Consider the following 17,406-nt stretch of genomic DNA (forward strand, 5'->3'; position numbering starts at 1 on the left):
GGTGGTTAGGGTTAGACACCACTGGTTAGGGTTAGGCTGCGGGGGAGAGAATGTTAGGTTTAGGCTGCGGGAATGGATGGTTAGGGTTAGACACCACTGAGGAGGGTTAGGCTGCGGGGGAGAGAATGTTAGGTTTAGGCTGCGGGAATGGGTGGTTAGGGTTAGACACCACTGAGGAGGGTCAGGCTGCGGGGGAGAGAATGTTAGGTTTAGGCTGCGGGAATGGATGGTTAGGGTTAGACACCACTGGGGAGGGTTAGGCTGCGGGGGAGAGAATGTTAGGTTTAGGCTGCGGGAATGGATGGTTAGGGTTAGACACCACTGAGGAGGGTCAGGCTGCGGGGGAGAGAATGTTAGGTTTAGGCTGCGGGAATGGGTGGTTAGGGTTAGACACCACTGAGGAGGGTCAGGCTGCGGGGGAGAGAATGTTAGGTTTAGGCTGCGGGAATGGATGGTTAGGGTTAGACACCACTGGGGAGGGTTAGGCTGCGGGGGAGAGAATGTTAGGTTTAGGCTGCGGGAATGGATGGTTAGGGTTAGACAACACTGGTTAGGGTTAGGCTGCGGGGGAGAGAATGTTAGGTTTAGGCTGCGGGAATGGGTGGTTAGGGTTAGACACCACTGGTTAGGGTTAGGCTGCGGGGGAGAGAATGTTAGGTTTAGGCTGCGGGAATGGGTGGTTAGGGTTAGACACCACTGGGGAGGGTTAGGCTGCTGGGGACAGAATGTTAGGTTTAGGCTGCGGGAATGGATGGTTAGGGTTAGACACCACTGGTTAGGGTTAGGCTGCGGGGGAGAGAATGTTAGGTTTAGGCTGCGGGAATGGGTGGTTAGGGTTAGACACCACTGGTTAGGGTTAGGCTGCGGGGGAGAGAATGTTAGGTTTAGGCTGCGGGAATGGGTGGTTAGGGTTAGACACCACTGAGGAGGGTCAGGCTGCAGAACAGTAGTGTTAGGGGTTTAGGGATTAGAGATAGTACTAGGTGTCGGAATCCTGAGCGTCGGGATGCCGCTGTCGCTAATATGACTGCCGGCATCCCAAGTACCTGGATCCTGATACCATCCTGGGAACACTGCAGCCTTTCACCTCTGCGTTACATTGTGTATGTATAGGTAGGTAGGACCACACAGAACACACCGCATAGAACAGTACCCCACAGCAGCATTACATGTGTATGTATAAGTAGGATCACACAGAACACACCGCATAGAACAGTACCCCGCAGCAGCATTACATGTGTATGTATAAGTAGGATCACACAGAACACACCGCATAGAACAGTACCCCACAGCAGCATTACATGTGTATGTATAAGTAGGATCACACAGAACACACCGCATAGCACAGTACCCCACAGCAGCATTACATGTGTATGTATAAGTAGGATCACACAGAACACACCGCATAGAACAGTACCCCACAGCAGCATTACATGTGTATGTATAAGTAGGATCACACAGAACACACCACATAGAACAGTACCCCACAGCAGCATTACATGTGTATGTATAAGTAGGATCACACAGAACACACCACATAGAACAGTACCCCACAGCAGCATTACATGTGTATGTATAAGTAGGATGACACAGAACACAGCGCATAGAACAGTACCCCACAGCAGCATTACATGTGTATGTATAAGTAGGATCACACAGAACACACCGCATAGAACAGTACCCCACAGCAGCATTACATGTGTATGTATAAGTAGGATCACACAGAACACACCGCATAGAACAGTACCCCACAGCAGCATTACATGTGTATGTATAAGTAGGATCACACAGAACACAGCGCATAGAACAGTACCCCACAGCAGCATTACATGTGTATGTATAAGTAGGATCACACAGAACACAGCGCATAGAACAGTACCCCACAGCAGCATTACATGTGTATGTATAAGTAGGATCACACAGAACACACCACATAGAACAGTACCCCACAGCAGCATTACATGTGTATGTATAAGTAGGATCACACAGAACACAGCGCATAGAACAGTACCCCACAGCAGCATTACATGTGTATGTATAAGTAGGATCACACAGAACACAGCGCATAGAACAGTACCCCACAGCAGCATTACATGTGTATGTATAAGTAGGATCACACAGAACACAGCGCATAGAACAGTACCCCACAGCAGCATTACATGTGTATGTATAAGTAGGATCACACAGAACACACCGCATAGAACAGTACCCCACAGCAGCATTACATGTGTATGTATAAGTAGGATCACACAGAACACACCGCATAGAACAGTACCCCACAGCAGCATTACATGTGTATGTATAAGTAGGATCACACAGAACACACCGCATAGAACAGTACCCCACAGCAGCATTACATGTGTATGTATAAGTAGGATCACACAGAACACAGCGCATAGAACAGTACCCCACAACAGCATTACATGTGTATGTATAAGTAGGATCACACAGAACACAGCGCATAGAACAGTACCCCACAGCAGCATTACATGTGTATGTATAAGTAGGATCACACAGAACACACCGCATAGCACAGTACCCCACAGCAGCATTACATGTGTATGTATAAGTAGGATCACACAGAACACAGCGCATAGAACAGTACCCCACAGCAGCATTACATGTGTATGTATAAGTAGGATCACATAGAACACACCGCATAGAACAGTACCCCACAGCAGCATTACATGTGTATGTATAAGTAGGATCACACAGAACACACCGCATAGCACAGTACCCCACAGCAGCATTACATGTGTATGTATAAGTAGGATCACACAGAACACACCGCATAGAACAGTACCACACAGCAGCATTACATTGCTTATGTGTAGTTTTGAAAAGGGAACTACTGCCGTTGTGCATGCCGCCAGCTGGCGAACTCTGCATTATTGTAAAGAGCACCTGTCCTGCTGCTATACCCTCCACTACCTCAGCCCTCGCAACGTCAAAATGGGTCCCGCAGCACCGCTGCCATGCTGATGGTGTGCTGGGCTGTCAGGACCGGAGATCAATGGCCATCTCTAGTCTCGGCAATCTAGACCCTATAATGGCAGTCTGCGTTCGGGTCGCCTGGTTTTTAAGCATGTTTTAAAACCAGGAGACCTAATAGGTGACCAAGATCAGGGGAAGGGGACAGCCAGTGAAGGGTACGCACTTGTCCATTATCAAATAGACTGGGAGTCGGGTCTTGCGTGAATTGAACAAATGTGTACCCTTAAGGGTGAGGGTTAGGGTATTAGTGTTGGGGGTTAGGATTATGGGTGAGGGTTAGGGTATTAGTGTTGGGGGTTAGGATTATGGGCGAGGGTTAGGGTATTAGTGTTAGGGGTTAGGATTATGGGTGAGGGTTAGGGTATTAGTGTTAAGGGTTAGGATTATGGGCGAGGGTTAGGGTATTAGTGTTAGGGGTTAGGATTATCGGCGAGGGTTAGGGTATTAGTGTTAGGGGTTAGGATTATGGGTGAGGGTTAGGTTATTAGTGTTAGGGGTTAGGATTATCGGCGAGGGTTAGGTTATTAGTGTTAGGGGTTAGGATTATGGGCGAGGGTTAGGGTATTAGTGTTAAGGGTTAGGATTATGGGCGAGGGTTAGGGTATTAGTGTTAGGGGTTAGGATTATCGGCGAGGGTTAGGGTATTAGTGTTAGGGGTTAGGATTATGGGTGAGGGTTAGGTTAATAGTGTTAGGGGTTAGGATTATGGGTGAGGGTTAGGTTATTAGTGTTAAGGGTTAGGATTTAGGGGCGAGGGTTATGGTATTAGTGTTAGGGGTTAGGATTATGGGTGAGGGTTAGGGTATTAGTGTTAGGGGTTAGGATTATGGGTGAGGGTTAGGGTATTAGTGTTAGGGGTTAGGATTATGGGTGAGGGTTAGGTTATTAGTGTTAGGGGTTAGGATTATGGGTGAGGGTTAGGTTATTAGTGTTAGGGGTTAGGATTATCGGCGAGGGTTAGGTTATTAGTGTTAGGGGTTAGGATTATGGGCGAGGGTTAGGGTATTAGTGTTAGGGGTTAGGATTATCGGCGAGGGTTAGGGTATTAGTGTTAGGGGTTAGGATTATGGGTGAGGGTTAGGTTATTAGTGTTAAGGGTTAGGATTTAGGGGCGAGGGTTAGGGTATTAGTGTTAGGGGTTAGGATTATGGGTGAGGGTTAGGGTATTAGTGTTAGGGGTTAGGATTATGGGTGAGGGTTAGGGTATTAGTGTTAGGGGTTAGGATTATGGGTGAGGGTTAGGGTATTAGTGTTAGGGGTTAGGATTATGGGTGAGGGTTAGGGTATTAGTGTTAGGGGTTAGGATTATGGGTGAGGGTTAGGTTATTAGTGTTAGGGGTTAGGATTATGGGTGAGGGTTAGGTTATTAGTGTTAGGGGTTAGGATTATCGGCGAGGGTTAGGTTATTAGTGTTAGGGGTTAGGATTATGGGCGAGGTTTAGGGTATTAGTGTTAGGGGTTGGGATTGTGAGTGAGGGTAAGGGTATTAGTGTTAGGGGTTAGGATTATGGGCGAGGGTTAGGGTATTAGTGTTAGGGGTTGGGATTGTGGGTGAGGGTAAGGGTATTAGTGTTAGGGGTTAGGATTATGGGTGAGGGTTAGGTTATTAGTGTTAGGGGTTAGGATTATGGGTGAGGGTTAGGGTATTAGTGTTAGGGGTTAGGATTATGGGTGAGGGTTAGGTTATTAGTGTTAGGGGTTAGGACTATGGGTAAGGGTTAGGGTATGTGTTAGGGGTTAGGATTATGGGTGAGGGTTAGGATTATTGGTGAGGGTTAGGTTATTAGGGTGAGAGTTATGTGGACAGATTCTAATGGCCTGATCACATAGAATCAGAATTTGATGGCAGCTAAGAACCATTTATTCCATCTAGTCTCCCCGTTTAGAGTGTGGTTATTAGGGATAGGTGTTAGAGTTGGATTAGGGTTTGGGGTTAGCGGTTTGATTTTGGTATTAGGGTTTGGATTAAGGGTAAGGGTTGGGGGGGGGGGGGGGGGGGTTTGTGTTAGGTAGTAGGATTAATTGTGAGGTTTTTGGAATGAAATAATTTCATCAAGCACAAAGGTAAAAAAATGAAGGTTATAATCATAGTTATTGGTAGTCTCAGGCCTGTCATCTCTTATTTTATCAGTATCTGTTCCATCACCGTGTTTTGGCTTTCTTTTGTTGGTCAATAACTAGTATAATATTTAAAACCGTTACTAAAAACATATAATCCCTATGATGTATATTTATCTTGTTCTATTAAAATGACCCAATAGACTGGGGTGTGTAATCTCGTGCATGGTCACTGACGTTTAGTCTTTTATCGGGAAAGTTTTTCTATTGGTAATTCTCTCTGGTAATTTGGAATGAGTTTAGTGCTCATTTTGTGCGTGACCTCTCTGACCTTCATGCTTGGGAACCTGGCTGGGATGTGGGCACCGATTTGATTGTTGAAAATGTTTGTGCATTGATGGCACCAAGTAACTGGCCAGGGGTTAGCGAGCGGACCTCATCACTGTAGTTAGTAGACTTGCTACTATTGCGCTGGGATGCCTTGTGGATCAGACATGGGGGTATATTTACTTATGTTCCATTTTCGGTTCTGAGGGATTTGGCATTCAAATTTGACTTACTCAAGGCAAAATCTAATTTCATATCGAACATGAAACCAAATTCAACTCAAATCCTTCTCAAAATTGAATTTCTGAAAAACATTGATGTTTTCCCATAGTCGAATATAGGATCCCCGTATTTACTAACATTCGATTTGCAAATCGAATGCTAAAATAGGATTTCAATTACCTAACGGTAAATTCTTTTCTCGTAGTCCGTAGAGGATACTGGGGTCCACATTAGTACCATGGGGTATAGACGGGTCCACTAGCAGCCATGGGCACTTTAAAAAACGAATAGTGTGGGCTGGCTCCTCCCTCTATGCCCCTCCTTCCAGACTCAGTCTAGAAACTGTGCCCGAGAAGACGGACATACTTCGAGAGAAGGATTCATCTGAACAGTGGTGAGGTTCGAACCAGCACACACAAACTAGAGGAAAGCCAAGCTAACCAAACTGAACAGGAACAGCAACTGCTGAACCAAAAACAATACTTAACCAAGTAAAAGTGCAGAACGAAGCACCGGGCGGGCGCCCAGTATCCTCTACGGACTACGGGAAAAGGATTTACTGGTAGGTAATTAAAATCATATTTTCTCTTACGTCCTAGAGGATACTGGGGTCCACATTAGTACCATAGGGATGTACCAAAGCTCCCAAACCGAGTGGGAGAGTGCTAAGGTTCCTGCAGAACTGATTGGCCGCTGAGGACCTTCAGTTTGGTCAAAGTATCAAACTTGTAGAATTTAGCAAACGTGTTTGAACCTGACCAAGTAGCTGCTCGGCAGAGCTGTAAAGCCGAGACACCCCGGGCAGCCGCCCGGGAAGAACCCACTGACCTCGTAGAGTGGGCCTGTATAGATCTTGGAACCGGCAAACCTGCCGTAGTATAAGCATGCTGGATAGTGAGCCTGATTCAGCGAGCAATAGACTGCTTTGAAGCAGGACACCCAATTTCATTGGGATCATGGAGAACAAACAGCGAGTCAGATTTTCTGGGACGAGCTGTCTGCTTCACATAGATTTTCAAAGCCCTCACAACGACCAAGGACTTTGAAGAAGCAGAGGTGTCGGTAAGCACTGGAACCACAATAGGTTGGTTGATATGAAATGCAGACACAAATGCAGACACAACCTTTGGGAGAAACTGCTGACATGAGTTCAGCACGATCCTCGTGAAAAATCAAATAGGGGCTCTTGTGAGACAACGCACCCAGTTACGACACCCGCCTGGCCAGAGCCAAGAGTGTAACGGTCTTCCACGTAAGGAACTTTGGGGCAGATGTATTAACCTGGAGAAGGCATAAGGAAGTGATAAACCAGTGATATGTGCAAGGTGATAAAGGCACCAGCCAATCAGATCCTAACTGTTAATTTACATATTGGAGCTGATTGGCTGGTGCCTTTATCACCTTGCACATATCACTGGTTTATCACTTCCTTATGCCTTTTCCAGGTTAATACATCTGCCCCGTATGTCCTCGACCTGTAAGGGCTCAAACCAATCTGATTGGAGGAACTGCAGCTCCATGTTGAGATCCCAAGATGCCGTAGGAAGCACAAAGGGCGGTTGGATGTGCAGAACACCCTTCAAAAAGGTCTGAACCTCCGGAAGAGACGCCAATTGTTTCTGGAAGGAAATGGACAAAGCCGAAATCTGGACTTTTAAGGAGCCCAAACGTAGGCCAACATCCACTCCTGCCTGCAGAAAAAGGAGAAACCGTCCCAGTTTAAATTCCACTGCAGGAATTTTCCTGTTCTCACACCAAGAGACGTATTTCTTCCAAATACAGTGGTAATGTGTAGACGTTATCCCCTTTCCGGCTTGTACCATAGTTGGAATAACCGTATTCGGAATTCCCTTTCGGGCTAGAATTTGACTCTCAACCTCCTTGAATCAAACGTAGCCGCGGTAAGTCTTGACAGACGAACGGCCCCCGTTGTAGAAGATCCCCGGGATGAGGAAGAGGCCACAGATCCTCCAGGAGCATCTCCAGCAGATCCGCGTACCAGGCCCTTCTTGGCCAGTCCGGAGCAATGAGAATTGCTTGAACCTTTCCCCTTTTTAGTCTCTTAAGAATTTTTGGGATCAATGGAAGTGGTGGAAACACGTACACCATCTGGAAGACCCATGGTGTCACCAGAGCGTCCACCGTCACTGCTTGTGGGTCTCTCGACCTGGAACAATACCGCTTGAGCTTCATGCTGATTTGCAGAATTCCCCACCGACGTGTCATGGACTCGGAACACCTGCGGGTGAAGGCCCCACTCTCTTGAATGGAGGTTGTGTCTGCTGAGGAAATCTGCTTCCCAGTTGTGTACTCCCAGTATGAAGATTGCCGACAACGCCACAGCTTGTCTTTCTGCCCAGAGAGAAACCTTGTTACCTCTGACATTGCTGCTCTGCTCTTCGTTCCGCCCTGTCGGTTTATGTATGTTACTGCCGTCACGTTGTCTGACTGAACCTGGATGACACGATCTTGAAGAAGATGAGATGCCTGTAGCAGGTCGTTGTATGTGGCACTGAATTCTAGAATATTGACTGGAAGAAATGTTTTCTGATTTGACCAGTTACCCTGGAACAGTTTCCTGTGGGTGACTCTCCCCCCCCAACCTCTGAGGCTTCCGTCTGGTTAGCAGAACCCAATTTTGATTCCCGAACCTCCGGCCTTTGGTCAGGTAAGACTTATGAAGCCACCACAGAAGTGAAATCCTGGCTGTTGGCGACTGACGTACCCTCAGGTGCATGTGAAGATGCGATCCGGACCACATGTCCAACAGATCCACCTAGAAGGGCCTTGCTTGAAACCTTCCATACTGTAGCTACCATCTTACCTAGGAGGCGAATGCAAAGACGCACCGATAACCATGTCGGTTTTAGAACATCCCACACCAATGACTGGATTACCAATGCCTTTTCCATTGGAAGGAACACCTTCTGTGCCAACGTATCCAGTACCATTCCCAAGAAAGGAAGCCTCCCTGTCGGTTTCAGGTGAGATTTTGGCAGGTACAGAAGCCACCCATGAGCCTGGAGTAATCGAGTTGACAGGACAATGTTGTTCAACAACTTCTCACTGGACGGTGCCTTGATCAGCAGGACGTCCAGGTACGGTACTTTGTACACTCCTTGCATGCGGAGTCGAAACACCACCTCTGCCATCACCTTGGTGAACACCCTCGGTGCTGTGGAGAGGCCCAATGGTAGGACCTGGAACTGGAAGTGATAGTCCTGTAATGCAAATCTTAGATAAGCCTGATGAGGCGGCCAAATCGGAACATTAAGGTACACCTTCCTTGATGTCCAGAGATACCAGGAATTCCCCTTCCTCCAGACCTGAGATCACCGCTCTCAGAGACTCCATTTTGAATTTGAACACCCATAAGTACGGGTTCAGTGACTTGAGTACTACAAACCGGTTGGAATAAAACCTCTGTTTTGCAGGTGAAGTGGAACTGGAACAATGACCTGAGTCAGTACCAGTTTTTGAATTGCTGCCTTTAAAGTCAAACTTGCTTCCGGAGAAGCTGGATAGCTGGAGTTGAAGAATCTGGGAGATGGGAGTTCCTGAAACTCCAGTCTGTATCCTTGCGCGATAAGATCTTTGACCCAGGGATCCTGGCATAATGTTGCCCATATGTGGCTGAAATAACGTAACCAGGCTCTCACCTGCCTGTCTTCAAGGCAGTGCGGTCCACCGTCATACTGAAGGCTTAGAGGAAACAGACCCGAAGGCCTGTTCCTGAGAACCTGCAGCTGCTCTTTTTCTGGGTTTACTTCTATTGCCTTTGAAGGCTGTAGAAGAACTCTTGGAATTGCCTTTAAAGTTTGCCGTCCGATAGGACTGCAGAGTCGGAGCAGAGTAGGTTTTCCTAGCCGGGGAAGCTGTGGAAGGAAGGTATGTAGACTTACCCACCGTAGCCTTGAATATCCACGTATCCAGTTCACCTCCAAAGAGGGCTTCACCTGTGAAAGGTAGGCATACCACGCCTTTCCTAGAATCCGCAGTCCACTGGCGTAGCCACAAGCCCCTGCGTGCTGATCCAGCCACAGCAATTTCCTGTATGGCCTCCACCATAAGAGTAGCAGAATCCTGTATATGCTGTAGGAGTAAAATTATCTCCCCCCTGATAAGGAATGTAACCCGTTAATTAGATTACCTGACCATTTTGCAATGGCCCGAGAGATCCATGCACAAACTATAGTGGGTCTCTGGGCCACCCCCGCAGCTGTTTACGGGGATTTGAGAGAAGTCACAATCTCGCGGACAGCCGAGTTCTTTGAGGAGGCTGCGCCTAGGACAGGCAAAATAATTTTACGAGGCAATCTAGACATGGATGCGTCAACGATTGGTGGGTTTCCTTATTTCTTCCTATCCTGAGCAACCTCTTATGGATCTGAAAATATTTTCACTGGATTTACCCAAGTGTTTTCAAACTCTTTTGATGCAGGAAAAGTAGCTGAGGAATTCTTCTTTTCATAAAACAAGATCCCTCCTTGTCTACTGTCACCTAATATGAATCTGCAATAAATCTCTAATAGCTTCTATCAGCGATTGCACCCCCTGAGCCAGAGCTGCATTGCCCCCCCCTATATCCACATCGTCCCCTGCACCTGAGGCATCAGTGTCAGCCTGCAAGATCTGGGCCAGTGTACACGTTTGGGGACCAATGCTAGGGGTTTAAGGCGCTGGCGTGGGAGCTGAATCTCTATTCACCAGGTCCTTCACATACTTACTGTAAATATTGCGGCTCATTACGGGATAATTTATTTTCAATATCAATAACCATCCCCCCTTTTTGGAATCCAACCATGCAGGGTTGGACCCACAACATGAGAATGTGTACACAGTGTAATATAATCCCCCAGGGGAAAAGTAACACTCTGCTGTGCAGGAACACCTCCTTAGTCCACACACACCACAATTAACCCACAGATCCCTCCAGGGAGACACAAAGTTATGAGGAAGCCAGCCACACCGTGTCCCTTTAGCCAACCCCTGTTATGTCTATAGCCAGTGTGGGTAACAGTGGTGGCTCAGTGCACCCCTCAGCAGCGGGACACCCTATATGAAATGTCTTCCTGAGCCCCCTGGAGCACAGCCTGCACTCAGCTGCGCTCTTACCTCTGTGCCGCCATTCCCGCCAGCGACCCACTAACCGTACGCCGGCGCTGTACTCACCACTCTTCTTTCTTCAGGCTCTGTTATTGGGTGGCGGCCGTGCTGCGGGAGGGTACGCTGCACTGTGGTGTGACTTGCGAATGGCTCCCTCAGGACTGAAAATAACAAACAGTGAAAATAAATGCAGAAAACTCTTCAGGAGCTCTCCAAAGCGTGACCGGCTCCTTCGGGCACATTTTCTAAACGGAGTCTGGTAGGAGGGGCATAGAGGGAGGAGCCAGCCCACACTATTCATTTCTTAAATTGCCCATGGCTCCTAGTGGACCCATCTATACCCCATGGTACTAATGTGGACCCCAGTATCCTCTAGGCCATAGGAGAAATGAGTTGTAGTTGAACTACAACTCATGCTGAATTAGGCCCTATGTTAGCACAGAAAGTGGAAGGCAGATTAGGGCTACACTTATTGCCAACTATTTCAGCTGTTAGTATTTTTATTATATAACACAAAATTATATTCTACAGTTAGGTGTTCATGTATAAAACAGTGTAAAGACAGATTTTTTTTGGTCATGTTCTAATTTTGTATGGGCCAAAAATAATCACCTTAAACTTTTATACTTATCTAAAATGAAACGACAAACATTAGTTTTGTACGGCTATTAAATCAAGATAACTCCCTTTCACGTTCACTTTCAGTTTTCTAGAGTGTGCACAGGTGTTTCCATTTTATTCCACTGTTAGTGTGCATGTGATACATTTGGCCCAATAGGAAAGAATGAGGAAGTGGAGTTCGATTTTGAAATTCGATTTGGCAGGTGATTTCATGTTAATTTTTGCAAAAGATCTCCAAAATCGAATTTGATTTGAAAATTGAATGCAAAATTGAATATTAGTAAACAAGGGATTTTTTAATGGATTTTGCAGTTCGAATAGAATTGATTTCAGTTGATTTTATCGATTCATAAAAGTGAATCCTAAATCGACCTTTAGTAAATTTATCCTTTGGTGGACATCTGTTATTATAGTGGCCGTATTTTCCGCTCCTGCCATTCTTCCTTTGTGCTACACTCTGTGATCACTATTCAGTTAGCTGCGGGACATATTGCAGGCTTTTATCTCTTGATGTAAGTGCCCAGAGCGACACTATCACGTAGTAAACCCCATATCCCGCGGTAAGGCATATATTCCAGGTTTCTCTGACGTCCTAAGTGGATGCTGGGACTCCGTAAGGACCATGGGGAATAGCGGCTCCGCAGGAGACTGCACACAACTAAAGAAAGCTTTAGGACTACCTGGTGTGCACTGGCTCCTCCCTCTATGACCCTCCTCCAGACCTCAGTTAGAACCTTGTGCCCGGCTGAGCTGGATGCATACTAGGGGCTCTCCTGAGCTCCTAGAAAAGAAAGTATAATTTAGGTTTTTTATGTTCAGTGAGATCTGCTGGCAACAGACTCACTGCTACGAGGGACTAAGGGGAGAAGAAGCGAACCTACCTGCTTGCAGCTAGCTTGGGCTTCTTAGGCTACTGGACACCATTAGCTCCAGAGGGATCGAACACAGGGCCCGACCTCGATCGTCCGGTCCCGGAGCCGCGCCGCCGTCCCCCTTACAGAGCCAGAAGCAAGAAGATGGTCCTGAAAATCGGCGGCAGAAGACTTCGGTCTTCAACAAGGTAGCGCACAGCACTGCAGCTGTGCGCCATTGCTCCTCATGCACACCTCACACTCCGGTCACTGATGGGTGCAGGGCACTGGGGGGGGGGGCGCTCTGAGCAGCAATATTAACACCTTGGCTGGCAAAAAAAATCACAATATATAGTCCTAGAGGCTATATATGTGAAAAATACCCCTGCCAGAGATCCATAAAAAAGCGGGAGAAGTCCGCCAAAAAAGGGGCGGGGCTATCTCCCTCAGCACACTGGCGCCATTTTTCCCTCACAGCTCCGCTGGAAGGATCGCTCCCAGGCTCTCCCCTGCAGTTTCAAGACTACAAAGGGTAAAAAAGAGAGGGGGGGCACTAAATTTAGGCGCAGCAGTATATATATAAGCAGCTATAAGGGAAAATCAGTCAGTTATAGTGTTCATCCCTGTGTTATATAGCGCTCTGGTGTGTGCTGGCATACTCTCTCTCTGTCTCCCCAACGGGCTTTGTTGGGTCCTGTCCTCAGTCAGAGCATTCCCTGTGTGTGTGCGGTGTGTCGGTACGGCTGTGTCGACATGTTTGATGAGGAGGCTTATGTGGAGGCTGAGCAGATGCTGATAAATGTGATGTCACCCCCTGCGGGGCCGACACCTGAGTGGATGGATAGGTGGAAGGTATTAACAGACAGTGTCAACTCCTTACATAAGAGGCTGGATGACGTAACAGCTGTGGGACAGCCGGCTTCTCAGCCCGCGCCTGCCCAGGCGTCTCAAAGGCCATCAGGGGCTCAAAAACGCCCGCTACCTCAGATGGCAGACACAGATGTCGACACGGAGTCTGACTCCAGTGTCGACGAGGTTGAGACATATACACAATCCACTAGGTACATCCGTTGCATGATCTCGGCAATGAAAAATGTGTTACACATTTCTGACATTAACCGAAGTACCACAAAAAAGGGGTTTTATGTTTGGGGAGAAAAAGCAGCCAGTGTTTTGTTCCCCCATCAGATGAGTGAATGAAGTGTGTGAAGAAGCGTGGGTTCCCCCGATAAGAAACTGGTAATTTCTAAAAAGTTACTGATGGCGTACCCTTTCCCGCCAGAGGATAGGTCACGTTGGGAGATATCCCCTAGGGTGGATAAGGCGCTCACACGTTTGTCAAAAAAGGTGGCACTGCCGTCTTAGGATACGGCCACTTTGAAGGAGCCTGCTGATAAAAAGCAGGAGGCTATCCTGAAGTCTGTATATACACACTCAGGTACTATATTGGGACCTGCAATTGCCTCAGCATGGATAGTGCTGCTACAGCGTGGTCTATTACCCTGGCAGGACAGGGATACTATTTTGCTAACCATAGAGCATATAAAAGACGTCGTCTTATATATGAGGGATGCACAGAGGGATATTGTCGGCTGGCATCCAGAATTAATGCAATGTCCATTCTGCCAGGAGGGTATTAGGGACCCGGCAGTGGACAGGCGATGCTGCCTTTAGAAGGCACATGAAGATTCTGCCTTATAAGGGTGAGGAATTGTTTGGGGATGGTCTCTGGGACCTCGTATCCACAGCAACAGCTGGGAAAGAAAATTTTTTACCTCAGGTTTCCTCACAGCCTAAGAAAGCACCGTATTATCAGGTACAGTCCTTTCGGCTTCAGAAAAGCAAGCGGGTCAAAGTCTCTTCCTTTCTGCACAGAGACAAGGGAAGAGGGAAAAAGCTGCACCAGACAGCCAGTTCCCAGGATCAAAACTCTTCCCCCGCTTCCTCTGAGTCCACCGCATGACGCTGGGGCTCCACAGGTGGAGCCAGGTGCGGTGGGGGCGCGTCTCGGGAACTTCAGCGACCAGTGGGCTCGCTCACAGGTGGATCCCTGGGTTCTGCAAGTAGTATCACTGGGATACAAGCTGGAGTTCGAGGCGACTCCCCCTCGCCGTTACCTCAAATCAGCCTTGCCTGCTGTCCTCGAGGGGTGGTAGTACTGGCGGCAATTCACAAGCTGTACTCCAGCAGGTGATAATCAAGGTACCCCTCCTTCAAAAGGCCGGGGTTACTATTCCACAATGGTTGTGGTACCGAAACCAGACGGTTCGGTGAGACCCATTCTAAAATTGAAATCCTTGAACACTTATATACGAAGGTTCAAGTTCAAAATGAAATCGCTCAGGGCGGTTATTGCAAGCCTGGACGAAGGGGGTTACATGGTATCACTGGACATCGAGGATGCTTACCTGCATGTCCCCATTTACCCTCCTCACCAAGAGTACCTCAAAATTGTGGTACAGGACTGTCATTACCAATTCCAGACGTTGCCGTTGGTCTGTCCCCGGCACCGAGGATATTTACCAAGGTAATGGCCGAAATGATGATACTCCTTCGAAAAAAGGGAGTTATAATTATCCCGTACTTGGACGATCTCCTTATAAAGGCGAGGTCCAGGGAGCAGTTGTTGGTCGGAGTAGCACTATCTCGTGAAGTGCTACAACAGCACGGCTGGATTCTGAATATTCCAAAGTCGCAGCTGGTTCCTACGACGCGGCTACTGTTCCTGGGTATGGTTCTGGACACAGAACAGGAAAAAGTGTTTCTCCCGGAGGAGAAGGCCAAGGAGTTGTCATCTCTAGTCAGAGACCTCCAAAAACAAATACAGGTGTCGGTGCATCAATGCACGCGAGTCCTGGGAAAGATGGTAGCTTCTTACGAAGAAATTCCATTCGGCAGGTTCCATGCAAGGATCTTCCAGTGGGATCTGTTGGACAAGTGGTCCGGGTCGCATCTTCAGATGCATCGGCTGATAACCCTGTCTCCAAAGGCCAGGGTGTCGCTGTTGTGGTGGCTGCAGAGTGCTCATCTTCTAGAGGGCCGCAGATTCGGCATACAGGACTGGGTCCTGGTGACCACGGATGCCAGCCTTCGAGGCCTGGGGGCAGTCACACAGGGAAGAAACTTCCAAGGACTATGGTCGAGTCAGGGGACTTCCCTACACATAAATATTCTGGAACTAAGGGCCATTCACAATGCCCTAAGTCAGGCTAGACCCCTGCTTCAACACCAGCCGGTGCTGATCCAGTCAGACAACATCACGGCGGTCGCCCATGTAAACCAACAGGGCAGCACAAGAAGCAGGATGGCGATGGCAGAAGCCACAAGGATTTTCCGATGGGCGGAAAATCATGTGTTAGCACTGTCAGCAGTGTTCATTCCCGGAGTGGACAACTGGGAAGCAGACTTTCTCAGCAGGCACGACCTCCACCCGGGAGAGTGGGGACTTCATCCAGAAGTCTTCCAAAAGATTGTACACCATTGGGAAAGGCCACAGGTGGACATGATGGCGTCACGCCTCAACAAAAAGCTAAAAAGATATTGCGCCAGGTCAAGGGACCCTCAGGCGATAGCTGTGGACGCTCTGGTAACACCGTGGGGGTACCAGTCGGTTTATGTGTTCCCTCCTCTGCCTCTCATACCCAAGGTACTGAGAATAATAAGAAGGAGAGGAGTAAGCACTATACTCGTGGTTCCGGATTGGCCAAGAAGAGCTTGGTACCCAGAACTTCAAAAACTGATCTCAGAGGACCCATGGCCTCTGCCGCTCAGACAGGACCTGCTGCAGCAGGGGCCCTGTCTGTTCCAAGACTTACCGCGGCTGCGTTTGACGGCATGGCGGTTGAACGCCGGATCCTGAAGGAAAAGGGCATTCCGGAGGAAGTCATCCCTACGCTGATTAAAGCTAGGAAAGAAGTGACCGCAAACCATTATCACCGCATATGGCGAAAATATGTTGCGTGGTGTGAGGCCAGGAAGGCCCAACGGAGGAATTTCAGTTGGGCCGTTTTCTGCACTTCCTACAGTCAGGGGTGACTATGGGCCTAAAATTGGGTTCCATTAAGGTCCAGATTTCGGCTCTGTCGATTTTCTTCCAGAAAGAACTGGCTTCACTGCCTGAGGTTCAGACATTTGTTTAGGGAGTGCTGCATATTCAGCCCCCTTTTGTGCCTCCAGTGGCACCTTGGGATCACAACGTGGTGTTGGATTTCCTAAAGTCACATTGGTTTGAGCCACTAAAAACCGTGGATTTGAAATATCTCACGTGGAAAGTGGTCATGCTGTTGGCCTTGGCTTCAGCCAGGCATGTGTCAGAATTGGCGGCTTTGTTATATAAAAGCCATTATCTGATTTTCCATATGGATAGGGCAGAATTGAGGACTCGTCCCCAGTTTATCCCTAAGGTGGTATCCGTTTTTCATTTGAACCAACCTATTGTAGTGCCTGCGGCTACTAAGGACTTGGAGGATTCCAAGTTTGTTGGACGTAGTCAGGGCCCTGAAAAATTATGTTTCCAGGACAGCTAGTGTCAGGAAAACTGACTCGCTATTTATCCTGTATGCACCCAACAAGCTGGGTGCTCCTGCTTCAAAGCAGACTATTGCTCGCTGGATTTGTAGTACGATTCAGCTTGCACATTCTGCGGCTGGACTGCCGCATCCTAGATCAGTGAAAGCCCATTCCACGAGGAAGGTGGGCTCTTCTTGGACGGCTGCCCGAGGGGTCTCGGCTTTACAACTTTGCCGAGCAGCTACTTGGTCGGGGTCAAACACATTTGCTAAATTTTACAAGTTTGATACCCTGGCTGAGGAGGACCTAGAGTTTGCTCATTCGGTGCTACAGAGTCATCCGCACTCTCCCGCCCGTTTGGGAGCTTTGGTATAATCCCCATGGTCCTTACGGAGTCCCAGCATCCACTTAGGACGTCAGAGAAAATAAGATTTTACTCACCGGTAAATCTATTTCTCGTAGTCCGTAGTGGATGCTGGGCGCCCATCCCAAGTGCGGATTGTCTGCAATACTTGTATATAGTTATTGTTAACTAAAGGGTTATTGTTGAGCCATCCGTTGAGAGGCTCAGTTATATTTCATACTGTTAACTGGGTATAGTATCACGAGTTATACGGTGTGATTGGTGTGGCTGGTATGAGTCTTACCCGGGATTCAAAATCCTTCCTTATTGTGTCAGCTCTTCCGGGCACAGTATCCTAACTGAGGTCTGGAGGAG

General features: G+C 48.0%; 1 protein-coding gene across 6 annotated transcripts in view; it reads left to right on the forward strand.

The window, feature by feature from the left end:
• The window catches only part of CASP2 (caspase 2), a 189,820-nt gene that overhangs the window by 57,913 nt on the left and 114,501 nt on the right, over positions 1 to 17,406 (forward strand). The window lies entirely within an intron of this gene.

Source organism: Pseudophryne corroboree, chromosome 3 (genome assembly GCF_028390025.1).
Source record: "Pseudophryne corroboree isolate aPseCor3 chromosome 3, aPseCor3.hap2, whole genome shotgun sequence".
Classification (NCBI taxonomy): domain Eukaryota; kingdom Metazoa; phylum Chordata; class Amphibia; order Anura; family Myobatrachidae; genus Pseudophryne; species Pseudophryne corroboree.